The following is a 23,227-nucleotide window of genomic DNA, read 5'->3' as shown; positions in this document are numbered from 1 at the left end:
ATTTTTGATTTTCGGCTTTCACACACATTCAATTTTTGAAACTGACTACATGAGGAGGGATTCGTTCATCTACACTAAACAGAATGGATTGCTGTATATACACTTACTGTGGGGTCTGAGTATGTTTCCTAATTCTGGTTTCAAATTGATGCATTTTTCACTGTAAAACCGAGTTGGAGCTAGTATGATCCCATATATATATATATATATACAGTGTAGTTTCCCACTCAATAAAACTTTGTTTTCCCAAAAAGCTAGGTAATTGATGACTTTTACACTGACCTAAATCTCAGAATTTAGCATGTGGAGAGAGTTTAGTTCATCTAACCTAAAGGGAATGGTTTGTAGTAGAAACGCTAACTTGGTTTCTCAGTATGTTTCCTAGTGACGGTTTGAATTTCATGCAGTTTTCACTGTAAAACCGAGTTGGAAATATTACCTCCCCATATATATTTATATGGTGTAGTTTTCCAGTGTAAAGGAAGTGTGTGTTCCAAACAAGATAGTTGGTTGACGGCTTTCACACACTCTTAAATCTCAGAATTGAGCTTGAGTTGTGACGTTTTTTCATCTAACATGAAGGGAATGTGTTGCAGTTGAAACATTTACTCTGGTTTCTCAGTATGTTTCCTATTGCCGTTTTGAAGTTTATACACTTTTCACTTTAGACACGAGTTGGAGCTTGTACCTCCCTATATATATATATATATATATATAGAAAGAGAGTAGTTTCCCACTGGATAGAATGTGTGTGTTCCCAAGTTGCTAAGATGATTGACGGCTTTCACACACAATTAATTCTCAGAATTGAGCATGTGAAGAGACGTTCGTTCTTTTAGCCAAAAGATAATGGTTTGCAGTAGAAAGAACTTCCCTGGTTTGTCAGGATGTTTCTTAGTGTCCGTTTAAAGTTCATGTATTTTTCAGTGTAAACCCGAGTTGGAGGTATTACCCCAATACATATATATATATGTAGTGTTGTTCTGCACTCTTTAGAAACTATGTTTTCCCTACAAGCTAAGCTATGTTTTACATATGCACACATTCATCCCTCATAACTGAGCATGTGTAGAGGCTTTCGTTCAATTAGGATAAAGGGAATTGTTTGCTGTTGAAACACTTACACGGGTTTCTCAGTCTGTTTCCTCGTGCCGGTTTGAAGTTCATGCAGTTCTCACCGTAAAACCGTGTTGAGGCTAGTACCTCCCCATATAAAATCATGTCATGTATTTTCCCCATGAAAAAGATTGTGTTTCCCTAACAAGCTAGGTGTTTGATGGCTTTCACACTCACTTACTCTCAGAATTGAGCATGTTAAGATACGTTCTTTCATCTAGCATAAAGAGAAGAGGTAACACTTGAAATAACTACTCTGATTTCTCAGTATGTTTCCTAGTGGCGGTTTGAAATTCATGCAGTTTTCAGTGTAAAAACGACTTGGAGCTATTACCTTCCAATATAGATATATGTAGTGTATTTCCCCACTCAAAGGAAACTATGTTTTCCCTACAAGCTAAGTTATAGTTTACATTCGAACATATTCAACACTCAGAACTGAGCATGTGGAGAGGCATTCTTTCAACTAGCTTAAAGGGAATGATTTGCAGTAGAAACATTTTCTCTGTTTTCTCAGTATGTTTCCTATTTTGGGTTTGAAGTTCATGCAGTTTTAACTGTAAAACCGATTTGGAACTAGTACCTCCCCATATATAGGTATTTAGTGTTGTTTCCCACTGAAAAGAATTTGTGTGTTCCCAAAAAGTTAGCTTACTAACGGGTTTTATACTCATTTAACTCTCAGAATTGAGCATGTGTAGAGACATTCATTCATATAGCATAAAGGGAATAGTTAGCAATAGAAACACTTACTCTGGTTTCTCAGTATATTAACTAGTGCCGGTCTGAACTTCATGCATTTTTCACTTTTGAACCGACTTGGAACTAGTACCTCCTCATTTATACGTATGTAGTGTATTTCCCCAATCAAAAGTAACTGTGTGTTCCCTACAAGCTAAGTGATAGATGGCTTTCACACAGAGTTAGCTCTCAGAACTGAGCATGGGGTGAAGCGTTAGTTCATCTAGGATGAAGGGAATGGGTTGCAGTTGAAACACTTATCTGGATTTTCAGTTATGTTTCCTAGTGCCAGTTTGAAGTTCATTCAGTTTTCATTGTAAAATTGACTTCGGGCTAGTACCTCCCCATATATATGTATGTAGTTAGTTCGGCACTCAAAAGAAACTGTGTTCCCTACAAGCTAAGTGATAGATGGTATTCTCTAGCATTAAACTCAGAACAGAGCATGTGGACAGGCTTTCATTCGTCTAGTATAAAGGGAATGGTTTGCCCTAGAAATAATTACTCTTGTTTCTTAGTATGTTTCCTAGTGTCGGTAAATTTGCTGCAGGTTTCACGGTGAAACAGTTGGACCTAGTACCTCTCCATATATATGAATGTATTGTAGTTTTCCACTTAAAAGAATATGTTTGTTTCCAACAAGCTAGTTGACTGTCGGCTTTCACACACACTTAACTCTCAGAATTGAGCATGTGGAGTCTGGTTCGTTCATCTAGCATAAAGGGAATGGGTAGCATAAGAAACACTTACTCTGATTTCTCAGTATATTTCCTTGTGCCGGTTTGAATTTCATGCAGTTTTCACTGTAAAATCGACTTGGAGCTAGTACCTCCCCATATATATGTATGTAGTGTAGTTCCCCAGTCAAAAGAAACTGTCTGTTCCCCACAAGACTAGTGATAGATGATTTTGCACACATTCAACCCTCAGAACTGAGCCTGTGGAGAGACGTTCGTTCATCTAGGATGAAGGGAATGATTTGCCGTAGAAACACTTACTATGGTTTCTCAGTATATTTCCTCGTGCCAGTTTGAATTTCATGCATTTTTCACTGTGAAACAGAGTTGGAGCTAGTACCTCCCCATATATATTTATATAGTGTTATTCCCAACTCAAAAGAAACTGTGTGTTCCCAAAAAGCTAGGTGATTGACGGCTTTCACGCACACTTAAGTCTCAGAATAGAGCATTTTAAGATACGTTCATTCATCTACCATAAAGGGAATGGGTTGCATTAGAAACACTTACTCTGGTTTCTCTGTTTCGTTCCTAGTGCTGGTTTGAATTTCATGCACTTTTCACTGTAAAGTCGACTTGGAAATATTACCTCCCATATATATGTATGTATTGTTTTTCCCCACTCAAAAGAATCTGTGTGTTCCCTACAAGCTAACCGATAGAAGGCTTTTGAACACATTCATCTCTCAGAACTGAGCATGGAGAGAGGCGTTCATTCATCTAGGATGAGGGCAATGGGTTGCAGTAGAAACACTTAGTCTGGTTTCTCATTATTTTTCCAAAGTCTGGTTTGAATTTCATGCAATTTCCTCTGTAAAACCAGGTTGTTGCTAGTATCTCACCATATAGATATTGTGTAGTTTCCAATAGAAAAGAAACTGTGTTTTCCCAACAAGCTAGTTGTTTGATGGCTTTCACACACATTCAACTCTCAGAATTGAACATGTGTAGAGGCTTTCGTTCATGTAGCAAAAATGGATTTTGTAACTTTAGAAACACTTACTGCGATTTGTACATATGTTTTCTAGTGCCGGTTTAAAGTTCATGCAGTTTTCAGTGTAAAACCATGTTGGAGCTACTACCTATCCATATATATATATGTACTTTAGTTCCACACTCTATAGAAACTGTGTGTTCACAACAAGATAGGTCATTGACTGATTACACGCACATTCAACTCTCAGAATTGAGCATGTGGAGACGCGTTCATTAATGTAGCATAAAGGGATTGAGGAGCCATAGAAACACTTAATGTGATTTCTCAGTATGCTTCTTAGTGTCAGTTTCAAGTTCATGCACTTTTCTCTGTTAAACCGAGTTGGAGCTAGTACCTCCCCATATATATTTATGTCGTGTGTTTTCCCACTGAAAAGAAACTGTGTGTTCCCAACTAGCTAGGTGATTGACGGCTTTCACACACACTCAGCTGTCAGAATTGAGCATGTGGAGAGGCGTTCATTCATCTAGCATAAGTGGAATTTGAAAGCGATTATAATGACCTATGTTGGTATTAAAACAGTAAAGGGAGCATTATTTAAGAGCCTGTATAGTTATGGTCAGCATACATGACAGAATTTCATTTTCAGCAGATTTCTTTTTTTATGGTTCAGAAAACTTAATTCTTTCCTGTAACTGGATATAGATAGTGAATGTTTTATAGTCTTTTAGCAACTGCTTTAAACTAGAATTGTTACTTTGCTTTTGGTCTTTAAACTAAGGGAATATCCAGAATTCCAGCGGCAGTTCAAATGAAAGGGCCTGAACCTTGCCTATTAATTGTTTTAAGTAGAGTAAGAACAACTGTAGACTAGGGTACTGTGGATAACTGAAGGGCTGCTTGGATATGTTATATGTAAGTTATATTTTCAAAAATTATTTATATCATGAAAATCAATCAACCTTGGTGATCTATTTGGTATAATTTAATCTTTAATAATGTAGATTTTGATAGCCCTCTTATTTATGTAACTTATGAAAACAAGTTGGCTTTATATAACTACTTTTTAAATAAATGATTAAATTTTGGGTTTTTTTATCATTTGCTTCTTAAAAATAGGATATTAATTACACAATATGTATTTTCCTTCAAGTTCATACTTTTTTCCCTAAACTATCTTGACTTGTTTAGATAAGTTAACCCATAGTCTGATTTATTTTAAACACTCAGAATGTTCTTCTGTCTGTTGCTTTATTAGAGAGCAAGAATTCCTTGTTATTTTTAATAAAATATACTTGCAGGAAACTATACTGGGATTCTTTCATTCACAGAGTCAAGCAATGATTCCTGTTTTGTTAGATCAGCTGTCTAGGCCTCTTAACTTCCAAACGATTACATGGACAAAGTTAAAAACGCCATAAATGATCCACTAAGAAAGTTTATTGTGTTCCTTGATTAAAAGTATAAATATGGGTCAGCCTTAAATTCGGATGTAAAGCTGTTATGAATTACATGAGTCTTCTCCAAAATTCTTTTGTTAAACATTTTTTATTGATTTATAATCATTTTACAATGTTGTGTCTAATTCCAGTGTTCAGCACAATTTTTCAGTCATTCATGGACATATACACACTCATTATCACATTTTTTTCTCTGTGAGTTATCATAACATTTTGTGTATATTTCCCTGCAAAATTCTTTAATTTGGGCTTTAAACCCTCCAATAAAATACTGGTTTGAAGGAAGAAGAAAGTCGAGAATTGATTCAATCCAAATTCTATGGGAATAAACAAAGCTAAATGTTTTAGTCATTTTTTGAAGCGGAACAGATATGTTTTCTGCACCATATGATTTTAATATTATTCATCTGAACATACGGTTTAGACACCATGAGACCACAAGCCAACAAACAAGATGTCAGGTAAAGCAAGAAAAAAAACTGAGGGGACTTTCTACTGCAAAATTTCCCCTAAATCGAACTGTAATAGAGAACAAATCTGACACCACATTGGATCTGTTCCTTTAGTTTCAAGCACTGTGCCCTGTTTTCCAGGCTTAATCTTGCTGGCTCTGCACCTTTTGTAAAACAACGTTGCCTTTAGCCTAAAACCTACAGGAAAGCCTATTCTCGGGGCTCTGACCTTTAATGATGTTAGCACTTCTGCACTTATGCAAGGATGGCAAGTTGCAAAATAGAGAATAACCTTTGTTTTGTTGGAGGTTTAAAGGGACACCACAGCCTGACCCACATGGATGACTGCAAGAACAAAGAATGCCTGCAGCAAGAAGTTTGCACAGCCAACCACACTCCCTCCCCTTTTTAGCTTAAAAGGGGCCTGAATTCTGACTTGGGCAAGATGATTCTCCAGGACATTAGTCCACCATCTTCTTGGTCTGCCAGCTTTCTGAATAAAGTTACTATACCTTGCTCCAAAACCTTGTCTCCTGATTTATTTTTGTATCACTGTTGTGTAGCGAGCAGAAAAAGTTTGGCCTCGGTAACAGAACCAGCTTTGTCATTCCGTCTGATGTGAAATCTCTCTGGGTGTACACGTGCTTGCCTGGTGGTGGTGGTGGTGGTAGGCAAAAATATTTCACTTCTCCTGATTTCAATAGGCTAAAATTTCCTGCTATTTAAGTCAAATCTAGACTTTTACAGAATCACCTGCAGATGTGCTTCTGGAAGCCAGAAAAATTCCAACAATGAAAATAATTCTATTGTCTCCAGACAAGATACTTTTCCTCAAAACTAAGTAGCTGTGAGACACACTTCAGGAGTACAGATTGATGCAGTGTGCTTCATTTCCCATGTTGTTCCAACACAATTTTCCAGTTATATCAAAGTAAATTAAAATCGGTCTTCAACAGCAGATGCTCTGGCATGATACAACAATGTCAATTCCACTTATTTATTGAGCCAGAGCAGCTTTAGAGTAAATGATTTTATACCAAACGCCTGCTTGATGTCCTCTCTTCTCCCTTGTGGCTAATTCCTTCTTCTTTCTTCCTAAAAGTTCTCCTGTTATGGAGTTAGCCCTTACTGTGCACATTCAATTGGGAAGGCACAAATTAAATAAATGAGGGGATGACATGCATATTTAATTCTTATTTATACATAAATACAAGCACAGAGGACCTGTGTCTTGGAAGACGTCACTTCCTAATGTGGGCAAGAGGATGGTCTATAGTTCAATCAAAGATCTAAAAGCAGTTTTCTAGGATATAATAAAGCAATGCCTGAGTTATAAGACAGAACAACCCCTGGATATGAATCAGTGGCACCAACCAGTGGGGGCACATGTGTGCACACACACGCCCATGCACACGGAGCAGCCTTGGAGACACTCCATCTGTGCTGATGGAGCAAAGTCATGCTGGGGAGATGAGGAAAAAGTGCCTAATACAATCAAATCAGGACATCTGAGGAATGGGTAATAGGAGTCAATTGAATTTTCTGCTTTGCTGAAGGTCAAACAAAAACACTTTTAGTTTCAAACGTCATTATTAAAAATGTTCTTAAAGCACAGGAGCCTGTTTTCCTGCCTTGCTTAGTGTCATATGCCATATTAAACATGACAGATTTATGCTTCTCTGACTGTGGAATGGGAAAGGCCTTGCTGTCATATTCTGAATATTAGTCTATGTTTTGCAGCACAGTGGATACTGAAAATGGGGCAAATTGAGTGAATGGGAATGGACATAACCTAGCAGTCATTGACTGTGTGTGATTTGCCAACTTTCTCCAAAAAGTAGGGGTAGCAAGCAAATCAGATAAATTCAGGGATCGTGGGGTGGGGAGTCGGGTGGGCTGACAGCTGGGTGGTCTCAGGTAGCTGTTTTACTGTGTAAAATAGTGACTATGATCCACAGTGACACACTGTCAAATTCTTGTGCCTGTAGCTGTGATACCTGGCCAAGTCTGTGCAGCCAATTTTATCGATGGTGCATAATGAAAATAACTAACCTTCCCTGAGGACCATCTTATGTGACATCCATTCATTGACTCACTGAATTCCCTAAGCACACTTTTTGGTACATAACAGTCTTAAAATATGAAGCAGAGATAAAATGAAGCTCTAAAGTGTTGAAACCTTGCCCGAAATCATGCAGATGGGAAGATGCCATGCCGGGAGCTAAGCTTGGGCCAGACTACAGAACCTGAAGGGCCCAGCAAGTCCCCTCACTCAGGAACCTGGCCCACAGCCACTGCCAGGCCCTGTTCTGTTTCTATGAGTGTTCATGGGAAAGTGCCATGGACTTAGCATAAATATGACTTGATTAAGGAATTCAAACTGGGATAGAATTTTGTTGGGGACTGTAAGCTGGGAGTGAAACTGTCAGTGAAGTAAGGGAGGAAACAGCCCTGGTTGTAAGAACATTTCTAGGGAAGAAGGCTCCCTAATGGGCTGGCATGGGAATCGCTGTGGTTGTGAGCCCCCTGTTGCCCTGTGTGGGAGTGGGCAGGGAAGGAGAAAGACTGTTCAGACTGGTCAAAGTCACTACAGTTTGTAAAGAGCTGAGGTCTGTTCCCTCACAGCTCAGACACATGCAGGACATGAGGATGCTTAGCTAATGACCAACAGTGGGTAGCAAAGCCCAAGAGTGGGGTGGGGAGGAGAGATGGGACCACCTTCTAGAAGAACCTCTGCCCCAGGGTCCAGGAATGTAATGAATGATTGGGGATTCACAAAGGGTTTTTATGGCCTCATCAGGTAGTTCCTACTTTAAAATGATAGTCTGGAATTTATGGTAAAATACGGTGGAATGACTGCTCTTATTTTAGTTTCTGCAAACACTTAAATGGATGGATTTCTATCTCCATTATACAAGCACTGCTGGGTAACCTTTAGAGCCATGTGAGGATCAAATGAGTGAGTACTTATTAATACTATTACCATGCTTCTACTGAATTAACACTTCAGCAACAGTATAATGGCCACGCTTCTTAACAACTGCCTCTGTAAGAGCTCTTGTAAGTCACAAATAAAAATTATAAAGAAAATATATTAAAATAATAACAATTACAGTTACAACAAATATGTTGTTTATAGCAATGATAGTGTTAGCATCTCCCTCTCATATTAAACAATACCCAACATTGGATTCCTTAGGAAGCAATGCCAATGCATGTTTGGACTTTTCAAAGTCTTCAGCCCATGAAGCCTTTTTACTCACATTGGTCCACCACAGCCAGAATTGCTGTTCCTTGCATGGTGGGCTGCCACGCTGCAATGTCCTGGGCTTTTTCTGGCACCATGCGTCTATACTGGATAGTCAAGTTTCCACATACCCACTCTGATTTGCAATATATTGTTCTCCAGAGCCAACGGAGGGGCCACTGGAAAGAGGCCACAGATAAGGTGGTGAACCCAAACTGAATACCTGTTAAAGGAATGGACACACAACATGGAGTGGTGGATGGATGGAAGGACAACAACAATTCCTCTACTCCTGTAAAGAGAGAGGGGCAAATGGTGAACTAAATCCCAAAGAGAAAAGACATTCATGGTAATAATATTATTCAACAGTGAAAGAATCCAAACAAAAGGCAAATATAAAATCTCTCGGAAGAAGACTCATTACAAACTGTTTCTTTCACGTATATAACCTTAGTAGGAATAACATACTTAAAAATCTTCAACCAATCATAGTTATTTGCTGGTAATAAACTTGGGAATCTTGAAGCATATTATTCACTCTCAGTGTTGATAATACAATCTTGGAAGATGATTTGTCATTGAGGATTAAGAAAAAGAATACTGTGGTTGTATATAAGAATTTAAAAAGGAATAAGGAATGTACTTTTGGGAAAGCTCTGCATAGAGAATGTTGGAGGAAATGCACTGAAAATAGGCAAGTGAGCAAGCTCCCTTGAGTCTGGGAAGGTGAGTGCAGCACATTCAGAGAGTCTATGAAGTTATTACAAGTCACAGAAAGGTATGCAATTAAAGTGTCTTCCTAAGCAAAATATCCTTCTTCAGGAATTTTTATCTTGATATTTCTATGGTCTGTGTGGTCACAGGAAGTCAAAGTTATGGTGGTGGCTTAGAAGTTCTTTTCTCTCTGTCTGTAATTTACAGGACATTGCTACAGATGGGGCAGCAGAGATCTGCGGTAAGCTGTTCCATGGGGTGGGGGAGCAGTTAGAAATGATAAGGCCAGAGATCTAAAAGACTTTTAGACCCTAACTGGCAGACTTTTAAGTAAACTAGCACAGGTATGTAACTAAGACAGTGGATGAGAGGCAAGTTTGTAGTCCCTTCAGTGTTACTGCTCAGTCAAGGGATAGGGACCACTCTGGCCAGGAATGGCAAGACAGTGGATTGGGTGGATGGGTAGGAGGAGCTGACATTTGCTTCTGACCTGAGAGGCAGGGGTGTGTTGCAGAAAAACCGACAGTGCTGGAAAGAAGCCTCATGTCCACAGCCTAAAAGGAGCTGTCATATTCAGGGAGGTCACAGAGAAAGAACCAGAGTTAGTGATGCCACAGGGTCAGCAGCGTGGCAGCAGTGATATCAGTATATGTTTCCATAACCCACCTAACCCTACATGAACACATCTGCCTACAGGGGGCAGGTAAGTAGCAGAAATATGTGGAGTGGGTGCAGCCACTGGCAAATTGGCAAGTGGACATCTTAATGAAATGCACTGCTCACAGTCACCATATTGGAAAGAGGGCCCCACACTGTCAGATCCCTTTCTTATTCAAGAGAAACTAGAAATTAAGACTTCATTAGCAATCATCCCTCTTCAAACCCAGAAAAGATATCATTTATAATGACAACAAAGGCACAGACTATTCAGAAATAAATTAATGAAAAATGTTAAAATGATTCTGATAAATGACTTAAAAAGAGAAAAAAATGATAATTGAATGAACAGTAGAATGCACCATCCTCTTCAGTTGGCAGACTCAAATTTGGGGGACTTGAACATTTTTTCTCCAAAATAAATTTAGTATCTGAATGCAAATTTAGTTAATAATCCTGAATGGATTTAAGAAAAAATTCTGAAAGGTGATCCTAAATTTCTTCCAGAAATATACACAAATATACAAATAAAATAATGAGGAGGGATGTTTGAATTTGTAATATTAGGGACATTCTGGAAAAGGATAAAATAGGACCAACTCTAGGAGATATTAATCTATGGTCATGGAAACAGTATAGAAATAGTGCACTGAGAGAATGAATGAAATAGAACACATTTCAAGAATAGACGTGGATATTTAAGAGATTTTAGAAATATTATAAAACTGACACTTAAAATCAGTGGATTCAGGTACTGGTGTAATTAGCTAAATCATTAGAAGGCCTGGTACACTGTCCTCAATTTTGACATTAAAATAAATTCCAGAAAATTTTTAATTAAAAATAAAACACTAGAAATAACCCAACATGATTTAATCTGTTCAGATATTCAAGCGAGAAGAACTTTCTAAAAAGCTTTTGGAACAAAGACCAACAAGAGCAAAGGCCTAGCAACTCAGCAAGGCCAGAAACGCCCCCTGTAAAACAAAGCTGACCCTCTCCCAACCCTCTCTCACGGACCTGTATTGCTCTCTGATACTTTCTATACTTTCTTCTTCCCTTTAAAGTCCAGTTTCTTGGAGAAGTGCCTGCGCTGATGACTCCTCCAGGGCTCAGAGCCCTGCATCCCCCACAGCCCCACCACGGCACTGATACAGGAGTTGCACTGCCGGTGGCTGCGTGTTTCAAACCAGTGGGCATTCTCAGCTCCTGTTTATTTGATTACCAGGTAGCTTTTGCCGTGGACAAATATTTTCCTTTCAGTGGAATATTTTCCCCCCTTAATTTTTGTTTTACTTAAATAAATTTTAAAAGCCCAGGCAGAAAAGTGTGTGTGCACATATGCACACACACAGATACACACAGATCTGTTTTTTAAAGGCTACATTAGTGTAGTCCAACTCCGCCTTTTCCTCAGTTTAGACAATTAAAGGTGGGCTTTAGCCCTTGCTTTTATGCCCCACACACCCCCCCCTTTCTCACTTCGCTCCCTTTAGTCAGTGTTCAAATTCCTCTTAAGCCAGGTTACAGCCTTCTCTGTGTTGCCTCAAATCGTTTTCTCTCAACTGCACTGCTATTCTTCTTTCTCTTGGTGGACCTCTCTTCTCCCATTTGCCATGTACATGGCCCTTTTCCCCAGGGCCTCGTCTTCAGTCCTCCACCTGGCAGGACTGAATCGCCCCCACGGCCTCACCCACAGCTCCTCTGAGCTCCTGACTGGTGAATCCAGCTTAACAACGGACATCACTCCTTATATGTCCCATAGACACTTCGCACTCAAAATGACACACACAGAACCATCTCCTCGAAACCAGCTCCTCTCCTTACACTCCCCCTGCAGATCTGCTCTCCGTATGGGTCACTGGAAAGTCACCTCAGCAGCTCTGCGGCCCGCCGCCCCGGCCCTCCAATCCCCACTGCAGCAGTCACCACTTCTGCCGCCCATGTCTCTCTCTTTCTGCCCACGGCCTCTCAGCAGGCGTGTGCCATTTGTTGTCTGGGTTACCTGCGTTGGTCCCCGAAATATCCTTTCCCCCCAAAACATGGGCCTCTCCCCCTAAAATAGTATCTTCCATTCTGCTGCCAGAATAACCAGATATTCTGCAACATAAACATTATGCAATTCTCTTACTTACAAATAATCCAATATATCCCTGCTTCCTTAAGGATACATTGAAGTCTAAGCACACAAGGCCCATCGTGACAGAGGCCTTGTGCACCTGACATTCCCACCTATGGATCCTTTGTTCTAGCCCTACTTGTTGTTCTTCAGTCTGGCCAAGCCGCTTCATGCTGTGTACACATATATGTCTCCACCTCTCTGCATGAAGTGTCCACTCCCTCTACCACAAAATAGAGAGCTAACGTCCTTTCACCTTTCAAGATTCAGTTCAAATATTTCCAGCTCTAGGAAGTCCAATTTGTGTTCACCTGCTTAGCAATCCATCAACTACTCGCCATGCCTCGCCTAGCCTGGGGAATGCAGACACCAAGTCTTACCTGTTTTGGTCTCCCCAGCAGTTGATACAGTGTTTGGCATAGCAGTGCTCAATGCTTGTTGGTTGGATAAATGAATGAATCAGTAAAGAGATGAGAGGTCTACAATCCCCCCCAGTTACTCAGCTGCCATTTTGGGAAGTTCATTCTGCGGAGTTAAGGAAATGTGAGTGCAGGTGGTGGGCAGACAGAACAGTGGTGAGGGCGTGGGGGAGACAGGCCTGGTCCTGGAGAGCGCAGGATAGGCGTGGGTGGGAGAGCACTGGAGAGAGAGGGAATGGAGGGGGCGGGTGCAAGGAGATGTTGAAGAACAACTGATATTAAATGCAGTAAATTAAATGGAGAACATAATATATGAAGGGGAAATCAAGTTAACAAAGCAAGGGTGGAAAAGGAAGTACCAGAGATGAAGAGCTCTCACTTCATCCCTCACAGCATTTCACTTATGGCACCTGCCCTCTGTGAAGGCAGTGTCAAATTCTTGAGAGACTGGTGTTTGTGCTGTGGGTGCTCTAAGTACAAAACGGTATCTTATGGCTTCCAGATTTTAAGACTGATAGATAATTTCTCTTATGTCCCATGTCTGAGTTCTCAGGCAGCAGGATCATTCGCTGGTGGGGGGAGAGATATTGTGGTTAACAACTCAGGGTTACTCTAATAATCTCAAAGGACAGTGGGGAATTCATGAAAACAAATAAAAGAGAAATTTCACTCAGAAAAAACCATATGTCATATAGAACTTTGTGGGGGCATTGGGGGCAATGTTACCGCCACCTCATCTAACAGTTTTATTTGAGTGTGTTGAAACTCCAAGCTCAAGTCACTTAAACAAGTAGGAGAACCAGGGTCCAGGCTGTGGTGCTCCAGACATGGACGGGAAGATGAAAAGCCTGACTACTGCCTCCGACAGGATCAGTCCAGTCGGGGAGTACAATGGACATGGACACGATCACACACCATCAAGACAAGAATCAAGTGCAATTCATGCCTAGACAGGAGAGCAGATAATCTCTAAATAGTGGAGGGGTCCCTGCCAAGGCTTGGCAAGTGTCCTTCCAGGCAGAAAAGCAGAGAAATATAATTCAGGCGAAGGAGACTAAGGTTGGTGGCTGGGTGCAAGGCCTAACGAAGCACAGATGGAGGGCTCCAGGGTCATCTGTCAGTAGCTGTTCCCCTTCAGCAGCTAAGAGGCATAACTAAAAAGGCAGGTGGGGTGTCATTAATGATCATGGGGAAAACTGGGAGGAGGAAATTGAGGTCAGGAGATCACCACCAAAGGCAATTTATTTTAGAGGAACAAAAATAATTCAAAAAGCACTTGGAAATTCTATCTCCCATGAATGAAAAGAACACAAAATAAGTTTCACTCCAGCGTTGAATACAGAATAACAGACTGCCTACTCTCAGAAATGGATTGAATTTTCTAATTCATCAGGGATTATTTAGATAATAGGAAAACGAATAAATCTGAACAATCTCTCTAGAATAGCTGTTACTCCATCCTGTTATGTAGGGTAGAGTTAGGCTGAATTATTTAATTGATATTTTAATGAGACTATAAATTTCTAAAAGCCTTATCAATTTCTCCCAAAAGCGTACAACTTTTCCTTTCATGACATTTATTTGACTTAATTAGAATAACTTTTTTCCAAGGCTTTTTTTGTGTGTGTTAAAATACCTAATGATATGCTGCCCCCAGAATGTTGTTGTTATTATTAATACTGATAATAGCCCCAATAAGACATATTTACAATTATGACTCATTTTGGAATAGCAGGTCATTGGTTTAAAGTCCTTTTGAAAATAAGAAGAATAAACGAACATAATTACTACACCAGGGACAGCAGCTGCACCCTTAATGGAACCTGGTCACTAAACACAACAAAAGCAAAGATGAAACTCAAATCAGACACCAGGCCACAAAGCATAGCTGACTGAAGATGCCACAAGATGACCTTTCATTCACCGAGGGAACCAGATGCATTTCTATGTATAATGTATATTGTTAAAAGCAATTATTTTATATATAGAATGTAATTTAGGAAAAAGAAAACTCCATCTGTAGACTTATAAACAGGAAGCACAAAGGGGTGCCTTTGCCAACAAGAACCTGCATGCATAAATGCAAAGCCTACTGACAAAAATCCTTTCCTGTCTCCTAAGCTTAAAAAAAAACTACTTCAAGGCAGTGGTGAGCTGAAAGGGCTCAGATACAAAACGTGCACATCATCAGCCTTCTAGTAGATAAAAGTGCGCCATGCATAATAGAAAAGATAACGTTTCCTAAGGAAATCTATTTTGAGATTCAACAATTTAAAGGCAACTGAGAGCTCAAAACCAAGTTCAACCAAAGAGGAACAGAGCCCAAGCAAATGTACAGAAATGGACAAAGTCATTGGAGAAGGAGGGGATCTGTGTTCTACCGATACTCCAGATCAGCAAATTCATCCTGAATTCAAGCCAGTGATGTGACATGATGTCACTCAAGGAATCAGGCAGAAACCATCAGCCAGAAGAAATAGGAACAATATCAAAGGCAGGTGTGAGATGTGGAAGGGGTGACCCTGTGAACCTTGCTGCAATGAGGCAGGATGTGCTTGCGGGCTTTCTGCACAGGCTGGCTGGCTCACATGACTCTATTTAGAAGGATATCAGCCAACAGCTGTGCCACACGGGCTACAGCCTGAGCTGAGTCACATCTAGTAACGGTTCTGAGTTCATCCTTAGACGACATGACCAGAAGGATCTGAGAATCAATGGAGGAGACGTATCTGAATGAGTATTCCATTTCATTCCTTGGCAGTAAATCTTCAGCTTTGTGCAACATAAATATTGACAAAGATACACACAGGCACCCTATTTGAAAGCCTGACTGCATAATTGCATCTAATCGAGAAAAGCGGGCTCCATTTCAGTATGCTAGGACATTGTTTGGCTCGGTAACCAATGCTTCTGAGACCCAAAGCATACTCTAGTATAACCGACAGCACAGAAATCTCCATTGATGACTTACTCATTTCAGGGTATTCATAAAATAACCCCAGTTTGCCCATGGGATACAGATGGTTTTCCCGTTCCCATCGTGGGTTGGTCTGTTCTGCTCCCAAAACTGTGGCATCATTAGATTCATGATCCAGCTGTCAAACAGATCAAATTATAAGGCAGGATATTATCAGACCAAGGTCATAAAGGTATTACTGATATCTCAAGCTGAACACATCATCTTCCCAAGAATTTAATTTCTTGTTTTCAGGATAAATTTCTTTTTATTGCTGCCTCCCTACCCTCAAATATTGTGAAAACTAGTCCTGACTACGTGCCTTGGGTTTACCAAAATTGTAACGACTACTACTACTTTATCTCCTACCTCCTTTTCAGGTGTTCATTTTAGCTTTTAGAAGATGCCTTCCCTCATTTGTCTTTTTTACCCCCACTTCTCTCCTATTATCCACCATGGCCTTTCCAGTCTGAAAGTCGTCAGAGAAAATAAGTAAAAGAAAGAAATACAGGTTCTGTGAGCTGGTGATAAGTGCTGTGGAGGAAAATAAAGGAGAGCGAAGAATGTGTGCTAGGGAGGAGTGGGGATGGGGCAGTGACCTTTGAATAAGGCAAAGACTGAAGCAAAGGGGTGGGCAGAGGAGGGGCAGAGGAAACAGTGATCACAGGCCTGGAGGTCCCTCACGCTGGACAGACAGCATGGAGACTGGTGTGGGCCACAGTGAATAGGAAATAAGTGGTGGTTTTGGGGGTGGAGCCTTAGAGGCTGCCGTGAGGATGTGGGCATTTTTCCCTTTGAAGGAATTGCGGAGCCATGGAGGGTCACCGAGCAAAAATGTGATACTCTAATGTTGGATAGAACAGGTCCAAGACCCTAATACAAGCTGAACAAATCAAGGGACAAAGAAGTGACATGCCACCTCAAATTCAGTGCAGAGCTTGAAAGAAACACAGCCTCGACTCCCAGCCCAATGCTCTGTCCCCTTCTGGATGCTGCCCCACAGAGCTGTCTCTAAAGTTATGTTTTTTCCTCACTCAAAGGCTTGTGGGCCAACTGAATGCTTCCCCCTTTTCAAATGGCAATTTATCCTGAAAGGAAATCAGAGTTGGCAGTGAAACAAGGCATGGACCTGTAGCCTACAGAGCTGTTGTCCCTGAAAGCAACAGCTGGCGCGTGGTTTACTCGTGGAGTTCAGCAGAAGAGACAGAGCAACAACAGACAACTTAGCATCTGGCTGAGTTTTGGCTGACTGCACTGCACGTTTGGATGTATTTCAAATTTGGACAGTGAGGCGGCTTCACACGAAAGGCAGGTGTATACATCATACATGCCCACACGTCTGTATGCATACACACGTAGACACACACAGAGCATATGATGTGACTTGTAAAGAGCTGCCTCTGCTTGGTTTCCCACGGCCTCTAATTTCAGCATTAACCTTTCACTGGCCATGCTCCCAGGTTTGCTACGAGATTTCTTTGCAATGGAACATGCCCTTCGCTTCACAAATGTTCCCCAATTCTTTCAATGACATTAGGGGAAGAGCAGGGAGCCCTGGGAAATGCTGGGGATATGGACTCGAGATACCCCTGAATCTGAATCCACACTTCATGGCTTATTTGTTATTTAACTTTATTTACATTCAAAATGCAATTGTTGCAGATCTCAGAAGATGATTTACACTCACTGCTATGGCAGAATGTTGTGGTTAGTAGACTCATCACAGGATCCTCTTATTCAACACGTTCTTCCAATATTTCAGATATTACTGTATCACAAATGCCCATTTCTATATTTTGATATCTGCTTTTCAGTATAATTATCTTTCTTCTTTATTCTCTATATATTATGATTTTAGAACATTTTTCTGAGAAGTGTTCCACAGGCACTGTACATATGATACTTGGATAAAGAGATCCTGGAGATCAAAACCACATTTAAATCCTTAGATAAACTCAACTGTGTCATATACATGGCTAGGTTTAGTCTGCTTACTTTGTTACTTTGTTTAGTAATTTTTGTTTCAAAGAACAAGATCCTTCTGTATAGCACAGGGAACTACACTCAATAACTTTTAATAGCCTTTAGTGGAAAAGTATATGACAAGGAATATATATATATATATGAGCCACTATGCTGTACACCAAGAATTAACACAATATTGTAAACCAACTATACTTTCAACAAAAAAAGTTGAAATAAAATTGAGAGATGAAACTTCCACTGCCCAGACTGCTGTCACGATGAAACGATTCAAAGCAGGCCAGGTATTAGCAACCCCCCTGACACAGCAAAACCCCATGTGGGATCTTCCTTTTGAGCAGCACTGGCTATCCGGCTGTGGCCACCTGTAAATAGGGTTGAAGTCACTTAGACCCTTGGCTTGGGATCACCGTGGCCACAGGGGTGGGGGTCACTGCAGCACCTACGAGAATGACGGGGCCAGCCTCCTGCTGAAGCCGCTCCCCAGGCCACAGCCCGGAGCGCTGCAGGCAGGTCTGAGGTCCGGCCGGGGGCGCGCAGCTCCACAGCCACTCGGAGCCCTGCGGTGCGGGTGGCGCTGGGACTACGCTCGTCCATCACCCTCCCTGGCACCCAGACTCGGGATTCTCCTGGGGGAATTTTTCTCTGCCTCATACTTCCTGTCTCAGCATTTGTGGAATCCGGTCCATGCCACAGGGAAGCAGGGCTTTTACCCTCCGGGACCCAAATCCATCACTGTATGGATCCAGGGTGAAACTTCCATGTTAAATCACCTGGCGCTCCCTTCTTGTGCTGAAATGCCCTCCCCTGTCGATGGCATTAGGTCGTATTAGAAGTCCCGACTTGCTTGTCCTTAGCTAAGACTCTGAGCCTCTTGCTCAGTCTTCCTGAGTGGAACCACTCATCTGTGGCAGAAAAGCTTGGGCTGTCGTCCACCCATCATTGTCCTCGGTCTTTTGGGTTTTCTGTTGGGTTATGGTTCTCGTGCAGGGATATCAATTTGCACATGAGAAGCAACTGTAGACATTTTAGAAAATGCAGACACTGGATCCTCCCCCCTCTTCAGCCAAGGCTGGAAGCTTTCTCCCTCTAGCAGGGGTTACACAATCATTTGCTTGGGAATTGACCACACATATTGGCATAATCATAGTAAATTGCCCTTTACTCTGTGCTTGCCACGTGGCATTTTCTACTTCATGTTGTCTTTGTACCTTCATTATCACATTTAATCCCTGCATTATTGATTATCACCATTTCTGTTGAGGACACTCCTACTTGCTAATCTTGAATACAAGTATCTTTGATTCTCTTAATCTATTTCATTCCTGAGTTTCCTGTTCCTGAATTTAAAGAGTGAATTATGGACACATGTAAATAAGATTCTCTTATTATATGTATCTGACTCATCCTCTAACCAAATCATATCTGGAGAAGAGAGATTTTCTCTTTTAAACATTTGTTTTTCTTATTATATAGTAGTGCATACACATAGTGGAAAATGTAGAAAACATATAAAGTAAGAAAATTACAGCCATACATTATCTAAACACCAAAGGACAATGCTATGTCATTTGGGGCATTTAACTATTTTTCTTAATATTTTATCATAAAATTTCCCTAGGAAAGTTGCTTAACCCTGGAATTGTACTAGCCTTTTGTCCAGTACAGAATAACATTCCCAGAAATGACCCCAACATCAAAATAGTATGTGAGGCTGGGAAGGCCACAGGGCACTCAGCTTATTCTCTGAGTCCTACAAAGAATGCTGTTAATTCACTGATTTTACACATTCGATGCCTGTGAGTCACTCACTCACTCAGCTGGCTCGGACTGAGACCTACTTTATACCAGTGCCAATCCAAGTGCTGGGGAGACCCCAGAGGGAGCCTGGATCACGGCATCACTTTCCTTCATTTGCTCCCAGAATCCTACTCAAGAACCCCACATGGGATTGGGGGGGTGGAGGCAGGTGAGATATGGTGAAATTCATTTCATTATGTTCCTTTAGACATATTCAAATAGCATGAAAATAGTAGCTAATTTTGATAAGTTTTCTTTTCCCTTCCTATGTATTTTTGGGAATGGGTATAGTTTTGGTGCAGCAAGAGTAATTGATAGATCTTTGGTATGGTAGGATTTTATATGAAAAATTAAGAAGGAAACTGCACTTATACAAAGAGAAGAGGCAGTGAGGAAAAAACAAGCCACCCTTGAACTTGGCTACAATTCAGAATTCCTGGTTTTCAAAAAAGGGAAACAAAATTCAAAATAAATTCCCTAAATATTTTAGCCCATAGTAGAAATACATGGAGGCAAAGTTCAGCTCACTGGAACCTAGAACAATGTGCTTATTTAAGCGAAGGTATAAACAGACCACAGATACTATAATGCATCCTTTACTTTAAACTAGTTCATGTGAGCAAGTTTCATTTCACATGAATTGCTCAGTACCAGTTCAGGAAATATATCCTCCTTGATTGGTAAAAATAGCTCACAGATAACCAGATTCAACAAAATTTATTGTTAAATAATTTACTTATTTCTTTCAGGAAATGCTTTTGAGTAATCTGAGTTAAGTATTTCCTCTATCTGCTGTATTTCTTTTCACAGAGAAAAGTAGTATTATTTGCACATGACCTACTTTTACTTCTCTGGAAATATCTGACTGTGAGCTCAGGGTACGGATTGTCTACTGCACAGTAGGGAAAAAGAAGATTCATTTCACAGCAAAGATCAGAATCTTTTTTTGAGGGGCGTGGTGAGCTGGGGGACAAGGGAAATGCCTTTGTTTCGAGACAGACCCCAGTAATCCATACTGAAGCTGAAAGATGAAGCCATTATGAAGAAATGTGGAAGGACACACTGACACGCAAAGGTGTTCACTCTGCAAAAACAGAAAGAAAGAAAGAAAGAAAGAAAGAAAGAAAAAATAATTTAACTGCCCTATAAAGAGAATGGACAGAAACTTGGTAATAAGCTAGAGAGAAGGAAGGTTAGTGAAGGGAGGAGAAACAATGAAAGGGAACTTGGATGCGGTGGGCAGAAGAGCAGGTTTCTGGAGCCTACAATGAAGGATGATAAGAAAAAATAAAGTTTAAAAAAGTTACAAAGTTTAAAATAGTTTAAAAATTAAAAAGCAAAGTTAAAAAAATAAATATTTTTATAGTGGCATGGAAGATTTTAAAATGATGGAGGTTTTTTATTTCAAAATTCAAGTTGTTTGAATTTCTCCCCCATTCTCCAAACAACAGTAAGACCTGCTTGTGTAAGTGGTTTTGGGGGACACCACAGAGAGGGGCGAGCTCTGCAGTTAGGTTGGCCAGGAGCAGAATGCTGGTGTGGAAGGCAAGACAGAAGAGAGTTCAACAGTTTCATGAAAACAGAAACTCAAAGCCAGAAATTATCTTAAAATGGTTAGTGTGGTAGGCAGAAAAATGTTCCCCCCCAATATGTCTATGTCCTTATCCCCAGAACATAGGAAGAGGTCAGATTCCCTGGCAAAGGGGGCCTATGGTTGCAGATGTGGTTAAGGTTGCTAACCAGTCGACTCTAAGAGAGACCAGCTGGATTATAGATTTGGGCCCAGTGTAATCACCAGGGTCGTTAAAGGAGGAAGAAAGAGGCAGAAGAGGGGAGAGAGGAGAGGAGATCTGACCACAGGTTCAGAGTCAGAGGCACACAACCATGCTGACCTTGAGAATGAGAAAAGAGGTCACAGGCCAAGAGACGCAGGTGGTCTCTGGAATCCAGAAAAGTCAGATACAGGTTCCCCTGAGGCCTTCAGAAAGAGCCGTGCCAACACTTTGACTTCAGCAGGCTTCTGCATTCAAGAAAACTACAAGTTTAAATTTGCGTTGTTTAGTAGAGACTTTTTCTTTTCTCTTCCTACTACCATGACGTTTGGGGATACTTGTTACAACAGCAACAGAAAGTGAATAGAGTAAGCTCCTTGAAATGTTCAGAAATTGCAGATAACACTGGACTGTCCACTTTGATGTGGGATTGGGCTTATGTGAAAATCAAAAGGACAGTGTGACCTTTGCTAACATCTGCTTTTCTCATTTTAGGAAGAGAACAGTAAGTCAAAACCTCTGTTGTTATTATTTTAGACAAGTGTCTCTTAAAACTTTATGTAACCCTGTGCCTTAGGACCCTAAGAGAGTCTCTTCTTAGAAGAAGATGGATTCAGAGAGATAGTGTCTTACATCTGAGTCCCACAGTGGTCTCTTATTGGCAATGAGAGCTTGGGCATATCAGTTACCCTCTTTAAGCCACAGGATCTTCATTTGCAAAAGGAAGATAAGAATAAGGATTGTTTGGGTGATTAACTTGTACACACACACACACACACACACACACACATACATATATGTACAACATTTAATACAGTGACTAGCACATACTAGGCACTCAACAAATTCCTGTTATGGATTTTTAAATGCATATATAAAAGGAGGAGAAATTTGCAGGAAATTGTGGGAAAACTAAGTTCATGGCCCCAAAAAGGGCCATCTCTCAATGGGCTCTGATCAGTCAGTCCCCAGTGGTGGGCTAATAAGCAGAGACTATAGCACTTGGGGATTTATGTTAAACATAAAAAGGAAGGTATTTAAACATAATTATTAAACATCAGGTACGTTTATACTTTTGGCTGGATCATCTTATCTGGAGAGATTTAATAAGCAGAGAGTCTCCACTGTTCTAGAGATGGGCATGCAGGAAAATGATGTGGGTGGGTGGGCCATTCTCACCCACCCAAGATCACATGACTGAGTACTCACGGAATTAACACCTCTTGTATGTTATTACAGATGGGCTGTCCTCCCATGATTATTGTCAGCTGTGTCATCAGTTCAAGGAGACATCACATGGGTCACACTGGAATATTAGAAAGAAAATCTCATTTAAATTTTAGATAGCTCTAACATGAAATAAAGTCATTATTTTATGCCTAAAAAAATCTAAGGAGCAGAGAGTAAAGACACTCTTCATTGGGCAACTAAGAGAAAACCTGAAACAGGTTAGATTGTCAGAACACAAAGCTGTATTCACACCTCTTCATTTCTGTATTTTTACAGCCAATACACCAGATCTCATGGATAAGTCACAAATCTGCCCTTAAAGAATGTGATGTAGAAACACGTGGAGTAGTAGTTGACAAAATGGAACAAGAACACCTTCATGGCTGGGTTGTTCTCATAGTCAGTCTGGTCCTTGGGAGCTCTGCAGCTAGAATAAAGAAAAGGTAAGTCTGTAAAACTGTGAACGGCTTTGAGACCCTAATCAAAGCCACGGACACATGAGTTAACACATTTAATATGTGTGTGTGTGTATATATATATATATATACATATATACACACATACACACACACAATTCACACTGTTTTCATATCAGCTGTTTTGAATTTCTTAACATATCCACTATGTTAATTCCAACTGTACACACTGTTGTAAGAGTTTCTCCCACTAAGAAAGTGATATCCCACAAGGCAAAAAAAAAAAAAAGTCACCTGTTCCTTAAAATTTATAAGCACAACAGTATCCAATGGGCAAGAACTGTCCTCTGTTAGGTGTAATTTGAAAGAAAGCTACTTCTAAACATCCTGCTAGATAATATTCTCTTGTCTCCCTGAAAGGCAGTAAGGTAGGACTATTGAAGAAGACAAACAAAACACGGGGCAACTTGC

At 40.5% G+C, this 23,227-nt stretch overlaps 1 long non-coding RNA gene across 1 annotated transcript; it reads right to left on the bottom strand.

Moving 5' to 3' along the window:
* Positions 1 to 8,664: 8,664 nt before the first annotated feature.
* Positions 8,665 to 22,833, bottom strand: LOC140690326 (uncharacterized). The gene is made up of 4 exons (XR_012065567.1): positions 22,593 to 22,833; positions 22,320 to 22,416; positions 15,571 to 15,694; positions 8,665 to 8,913 (listed from the first exon to the last, which is right to left on the bottom strand). It is a non-coding gene; the product is annotated as an uncharacterized lncRNA (long non-coding RNA).
* Between the last annotated feature and the right edge of the window lie 394 nt (positions 22,834 to 23,227).

The sequence above is a fragment of the Vicugna pacos genome, chromosome 30, assembly GCF_048564905.1.
Source record: "Vicugna pacos chromosome 30, VicPac4, whole genome shotgun sequence".
NCBI classification, from domain to species: domain Eukaryota; kingdom Metazoa; phylum Chordata; class Mammalia; order Artiodactyla; family Camelidae; genus Vicugna; species Vicugna pacos.
This window is presented reverse-complemented; position numbering and strand designations above follow the sequence as displayed.